Genomic DNA, 7,474 nt, shown 5'->3' on the forward strand with positions numbered 1-7,474 from the left:
GAGTACACGTTCAGTGACGCGGTGTGCATGCCAGTATGTGCGCGTCCTACTGTACATACAGAAAAAAAAGTCCAGCTGGAAGCTTCAAGCACACGCACGGTTGCAGCTGTTGCATGCATGTGACGTGAGGAGTGCACTGGCCCGCCGCCCGCCGCTTGTACTCGCCTGCAAATGTATTTGTCAAACGTATTTCGTGGCAACTTCAGTTAGATAGGCGCCAGTGACTCATCGTGAGGCCATCATCATCCATAGACACGAGGATAGAGAGGCCGACACACACATGGACGGACGGGCGCCTAGGATAGAGAGGCCGACACTGTGCTATAAAGTGCTGCAACTTCACTGCAGAAAAGAACAACGAGTTGCTCGCGGATCGCCGGAGCCCCGCCTCGTCCGGTGGCCGCTCTTCTGCGCGACGTGAGGAAACGGAAGCAACCAGTAACCGAAGGCGCGCGAGCGAGAGCGAGGAGGGACCGGCGCCGCGCGGGCGGCGAGATCGCGCGCTGGTTTGACCGAAACGGCCGTTCGCGTGTCACCGCGGCTGCACCGCCACCGCCTCGAACTCTTCCCTCGCGACAACGCTTGCTGATGCTGCGTACTGCCCGGGGATGGAAGTGCACTGGCACCAGGGTGACCACGACCAGTCACCAGTGTTTCGGATGCTTCATCGGTCCTTTTTTTTCGTTTCAAAATGTATCATTTGCAGTGTGGTTTTCTCATTTTTGTTTTTCTAATAAGTTGGGGATGGTCATAATTGCTTATGACAATTTATATGGGTATGTATATATATTCCAATACTATGTGCATGATGTTTTTTGTACTTTTAATAGAAGTATACAAATTTTACCAAATTTTAAAAAAGGGTCTTGTGTAATAGTTTCTAAAAACTCTCTAACCCATGTTTATTTCATATATTTTTTCCAATCAAGGAGTATGGGCTATCGGCTCCATAAAAAATGGGACAAAAGTGTCGAGTAATACGAAAAGCGGGCATGGCGCCACAACCACATTATCCGCTATCCACTAAAGCAACACAAATAAGATAAATAACTTTACCTGGACATCTATGAGTTTCCCATATCTACTTTGTAATCTCACAACTCTAGAAAGCTTACAATCCTTATCGATTGTGTTTGTGCACGCAGCTCAAGACGGCAGCGGAGGTGCTCCGTGCGCCACGTCCCCGGCTCGAGACGGTGGAGGACGGAACGAGTGGGAGGGCGCCAGGGCTTCTCTAGTGGCAATGACGAGCTCGGTGATGTGGCCAAGCCGAGCGTCGTAGCCGGCGTTGGCCGGGCGGGAGCGGATTAGATCTCGTGCCATGAGCAGCACAGCCTGCGTGTTCCGCGGCCCGCGGCGGCCGAGGGAAGAAGAGGCCATGGCAGTGCGAACATCGGGCTGCACAGAGGGGTGCATGGAGGAGTTCTGCTGCTCGTGGGGAGCGGGGTCGGTGGCAGCAGCGGCCGCGGCATTGGCAGAGTGCTGGCAGGTCATCACGGCACACAGGCTCCATCTGGGCGACGTGAGCTGCCCGGCGCTTGGCACGCACTTGACGAGCGTCAGCCATGGTATTGGTCAAGCAGGAGCTGAAACTGAGCAGAAGAACAGCAACACACCCCTACTTGGGGCGCCAAATGTTAGAATCAGGACTCCGGGGACCCAATAGGTTCAAACTCTAGGGTGCGCTAGTTCCTACCGCCCTACTCTACCCTCACAACTTCACGTCGACGCTGCGGTAAGCTCGAGCAAAGATAGAGGAACAATGAACACGACAGTTACCCAGGTCCAGGCCACCTCGTAGTGTAAAACCTTACTCCTGCTTGTCTGGGATTGCTTCTTCTAGTTGCTAAACGAGTCGACGCCCTCTACGGTGGCACCTCGCCCTCTTCTTATACTGCCCCTGGTCCTCTTCCCCCGAAAACACAAGACAGGTAGGGTTGCCACAACGGCCAGTTTGAAGGGGGACAAGGTCACAACTTATCATGACTAAAGACGTTCTTCGCCTGCAAAAGACTCCTATCATGACGTGCTGGTGGGCTCGGGAATGACAACCGGCCTGGCACGCTCGTTGTCTTATTCATCTTGCACCGATCAGACAAACTTTGGAGATTGCTTTGGGAGCTGGCCTTGCTCCCTTAGCACGAAAGAGGAAGGCCTCCTTATCTGCTTCCGCTGGCGCGACCTCTGGGATTGCTTGTCACCTCGCACGTCACCCACGTGAAGACTTCGGACCGCATGACCGGGCCTGGCGGCTCTTGACTTGTTTGCCTCCACAAGGGCCTTGGGAGGAGACCTCGGGAGACTGCCTCGTGAGAGTGCCTCCCGAGGTTCCTGGCGGCGCCTCCAATCCGCCTGGGGCGCTGCTGACGTATGCCTCGCGGGGCGAGGGCCTCGCGAGAATCTTGCTCACGAACCTTGGTTGTGGTCCGCACACTGGGCCGAAGGAATACAAGCCTGGGCACCCCCAGTCCCACGGGCCCGACACATGGCATGGCATGTTTTTTTAAGGAGGATGACCCCAGGCCTCTGCATCTTTGAGATGCATACGACCATTTTATTGATTATTCTCAAGGACCTTACAAAGTATAACAACAATATGCCTGAATCAGCTATCTTGGCAGCATCTGCCGCTACTCCTATCCAAATGATGAATGTGTGCAAGCTGGGCCACTCATCACCTACAAGTATAGGGGATCTATCGTAGTCCTTTCGATAAGTAAGCGTGTCGAACCCAACAAGGACCAGAAGGAAATGATAAGCGGTTTTCAGCAAGGTATTCTCTGCAAGTACTGAAATAAGTGGTAACAGTTAGTTTTGTGACAAGATAAATTGTAACAAGCAAGAAGTAACAAAAGTAAATAAAGTGCAGCAAGGTGGCCCAATCCTTTTTATAGCAAAGAACAAGCCTGGACAAACTCTTATAATAGGAAAAGCGCTCCCGAGGACACATGGGAATATCATCAAGCTAGTTTTCATCACGCTCATATGATTCGCGTTCGATACTTTGATAATTTGATATGTGGGTGGACCGGTGCTTGGGTGCTGTTCTTACTTGAACAAGCATCCCACTTATGATTAACCTCTATTGCAAGCATCCGCAACTACAACAAAAGTATTAAGGTAAACCTAACCATAGCATGAAACATATGGATCCAAATGAGCCCCTTACGAAGCAACGCATAAACTAGGGTTTAAACTTCTGTCACTCTAGCAACCCATCATCTACTTATTACTTCCCAATGCCTTCCTGCAGGCCCAAATAATGGTGAAGTGTTATGTAGTCGACGTTCACATAACACCGCTAGAGGCTAGACAACATACATCTCATCAAAATATCGAACGAATACCAAATTCACATCACTACTAATAGCAAGACTTCTCCCTTATACTCAGGAACAAACGTAACTACTCACAAAGCATATTCATGTTCATAATCAGAGGGGTAATAATATGCATAAAGGATCTGAACATATGATCTTCCACCAAATAAACCAACTAGCATCAACTACAAGGAGTAATCAACACTACTAGCAACCTACTAGTACCAATCCCGGACTTGGGGACAAGAATTGGATACAAGAGATGAACTAGGGTTTGGAGATGAGATGGTGCTGGTGAAGATGTTGATGGATATTGCCCTCTCCCGATGAGAGGATCGTTGGTGATGACGTTGGTGATGATTTCCCCCTCCCGGGGGGAAGTATCCCCAGCAGAACAGCTCTGCCGGAGCCCTAGATTGGTTCCGCCAAGGTTCCGCCTTGTGGCGGCGGAGTCTCGTCCCGAAAGGTTGCTTAATGTTTTTTTCTCATCGAAAGACTTCATATAGGAGAAGATGGGCGTCGGAGAGCCACTAGTGGGCCCACGAGGTAGGGGGGCGCGCCCCAGGGGGGGGGGGCGCCCCCACCCTCGTGAGCACGGTGTGGGCCCCCTGGCTTTCATCTTTGGCGACGATTTTTCTTTATTTATTTTAAGATATTCCGTGGAGTTCCAGGACTTTCGGAGTTGCGCAGAATAGGTCTCCAATATTTGCTCCTTTTCCAGCCCAGAATTCCAGCTGCCGGCTTTCTCCCACTTCATGGTAAACCTTGTAAAATAAGAGAGAATAGCCATAAGTATTGAGATATAATGTGTAATAACAACCCATAATGCATAAATATTGATATAAAAGCATGATGCAAAATGGACGTATCAACTCCCCCAAGCTTAGACCTCGCTTGTCCTCAAGCGAAAAGCCGATAACAATAAATATGTCCTCATGTTTAGAGGTAGAGGCATCGATAAAAATAAAATGCGGACATGAAGGCATCATGATTATTTCCATAACAGCAACATATATAGATTTTTTCATATGATTACTTATGTTCAAGTGATGATTTTTCACAATGCAAAAGTATGAATCAGAAACCTTATTGAGCACCAACAATTATAATCGCAGTCATTGAAGCAACTGCAATTTATCATAACATCGGAAAGAGTCTATGTCAGAGCTTAAAAGCAAGTCCACATACTCAACTATCACTTAGTCCTTCATAATTGCTAACACTCACGCAATACTTATGGTTACAGAGTTTTGATCGGACACAGAGAAAGATAGGGACTTATAGTTTTGCCCCACAACCTTTTACCTCAAGGGTAATGTCAACAATAATAATTCATGCTCCCCTACATCCAATTAGATATATATATATATATATATCATGTTCTTTCCAACATGCTGAGCTTGCCAAAGGATAAAATGAAAAAGGAAAGGTGAAGATCACCGTGACTCTTGCACAAAGTAGAGAATAGTAATAAAAGATAGGCCCTTCGCAGAGGGAAGCAGAGGTTGTCATGCGCGTTTAGGGTTGACGCACAAAATCTTAATGCAAAAGAACGTCTCTTTATATTGCCTCTTGCATGTGGACCTTTATTATGCAGTCCGTCGCTTTTATTACTTCCACAACAAGTTCGTACAAAGCTTATTTTCTCTGCACTAATAAGTCATGCATATTTAGAGAGCAATTTTTATTGCTTGCACCGATGACAACTTAGTTGAAGGATCTTACTCAATCCATAGGTAGATATGGTGGACTCTCATGGCAAAACTGGTTTAAGGGTATTTGGAAGCACAAGTAGTATTTCCACTTGGTGCTGAGAATTCGGCTAGCATGAAGAGGGAAAGGCAAGCTCAACACGTTAGAGGATCCATGACAACATACTTTATCTCAGATGTAAGAAAACATAACTCATTATGTTGTCTTCCTTGTCCAACCTCAACTCTTTAGCATGTCATATTTTAATGAGTGCTCCCAATCATAAGATATGTCAATGATAATATATCTATATGTGAAACCTCTCTTTCCTTATTACTTCCTATTAATTGCAACGGTGACCAAAGCTATATTTGCCAACTCCCAACAACTTTTAATCATCATACTCTTTTCTATGTGAAGTCATTACTCTCAATAAGATCAATATGAACTATTTGTTTCTTTTTATTCTTTTTCTTCTTTCTATTCACCCAAGATCATGGCAAAATAATCAAGCCCTTGACTCAACACTAATCTTTATTATATAGATAGCTCACGGACTCGATTGCATAGAGGGATCATAAAGCGAAACTCAAAACTAGATCATGCCAAGACTTTATTCTACTAAATCAAGATACTACTAAAAGGATCGAACTACGAAAAAGGTAAAGATAGGAGTTGTGATGGTGATACGATACCAGGGCCCCTCCCCCAAGCTTGGCAGTTGCCAAGGGGAGTGCCCATACCCATGTGATTATTTCTTCGGAGGTGATGGAGGTGGTGATGATGACGGTGGATAATCGCACATCGAGCGCAAAAGCTCCTCCAACTTGCAGATAATGCCCTTGAGCCCAGCAATATGATCTTTCAACAAAATATTCTCCTCTGTGAGATACTTGTTCTGTATGCGAACTAACTCAATCATCTTGAAAGCTTCAATCTCTGTTGGAGTGAAAAGCTTAGGTAAAGGTTGAGGGGTGTCTTCTTCTTTCACCATCGGAGCTTGAGCATCAATGGCCTTGTTGATCTCTTCTGGTTCTTCTCTTTTCAACTCTATCTTCAAAAGCCAAGCATCCTTTTGTTCGTTGTTGGAGGAGGGAGAAATCATGGTGCTCTAAATCTGCAACAGAAACAGCTCAAAACGAAAACAGAGGATATTTGCGTGATATGAGAGTCAAAACCTTCGGGAGAATATATAATGAATTTTTACCGACAAAAATACGTATCGTGCAAGAAAACGGAGTCTGGAGGGCGCACGAGGTGCTCACGAGGTAGGGGGAGCGCCCAGGGGGGTAGGGCGCGCCCTCCACCCTCGTGGAGGCCTCGTGTCCTCACCGGTCCGCCACTTATTTTTCTATTTTTCTAAATATTTCAAAACGGAGAAATATTGCCTTAAAAATTGTTTTGGAGTCGATTTACTTACCGTACCACATACCTATTCCTTTTCGGAGTCTGAAACGGTCTGGAAGGTGTCCCTTGTGTATTCCTCCGGGGTTACGGTTTCAATAATATTGGTTTCAACATTTATGGGATTACCTGAGATATAATGTTTGATTCTTTGAACGTTTACCACCTTCGGATTTGTGCCTTCAAAGTTGTTGATTTTTATGGCACCGGAATGATAGACCTCCTCGATAACGTAGGGACCTTCCCATTTGGAGAGAAGTTTTCCTGCAAAAAATCTTAAACGAGAGTTGTATAGCAATACATAATCACCTACATTAAACTCACGCTTTTGTATCCTTTTGTCATGCCATCTTTTAACTTTTTCTTTAAACAACTTGGCATTTTCATAAGCTTGGGTTCTCCATTCATCAAGTGAGCTAATATCAAATAACCTTTTCTCACCGGCAAGTTTGAAATCATAGTTGAGCTCTTTAATAGCCCAATATGCCTTATGTTCTAGTTTGAGAGGCAAGTGACATGCTTTTCCATAGAGCATTTTATACGGAGACATACCCATAGGATTTTTATATGCAGTTCTATAGGCCCATAATGCATCATCAAGTTTCTTGAACCAATTCTTTCTAGACCTATTAACAGTCTTTTGCAAAATTAATTTGAGCTCTCTATTGCTCAATTCTACTTGACCACTAGACTGTGGGTGATATGGAGATGCAATTCTATGATTAACGTTATATTTAGCAAGCATTTTACGGAAAGCACCATGAATAAAGTGTGAACCACCATCAGTCATTAAATATCTAGGGACTCCGAACCTCGGAAAAATAACTTCCTTAAGCATTTTAATAGAAGTGTAATGATCAACACTACTAGTTGGAATAGCTTCTACCCACTTAGTAACGTAATCAACAGCAACTAAAATATGTGTATATCCATTAGAGGCAGGAAAAGGTCCCATATAATCAAAGCCCCAAACATCAAATGGTTCAATAACAAGTGAATAGTTCATAGGCATTTCTTGACGTCTACTAATATTACCAATTCTTTGACATTCATCGCAA

The sequence above is a fragment of the Triticum aestivum genome, chromosome 1B (assembly GCF_018294505.1).
Source record: "Triticum aestivum cultivar Chinese Spring chromosome 1B, IWGSC CS RefSeq v2.1, whole genome shotgun sequence".
Taxonomy (NCBI): domain Eukaryota; kingdom Viridiplantae; phylum Streptophyta; class Magnoliopsida; order Poales; family Poaceae; genus Triticum; species Triticum aestivum.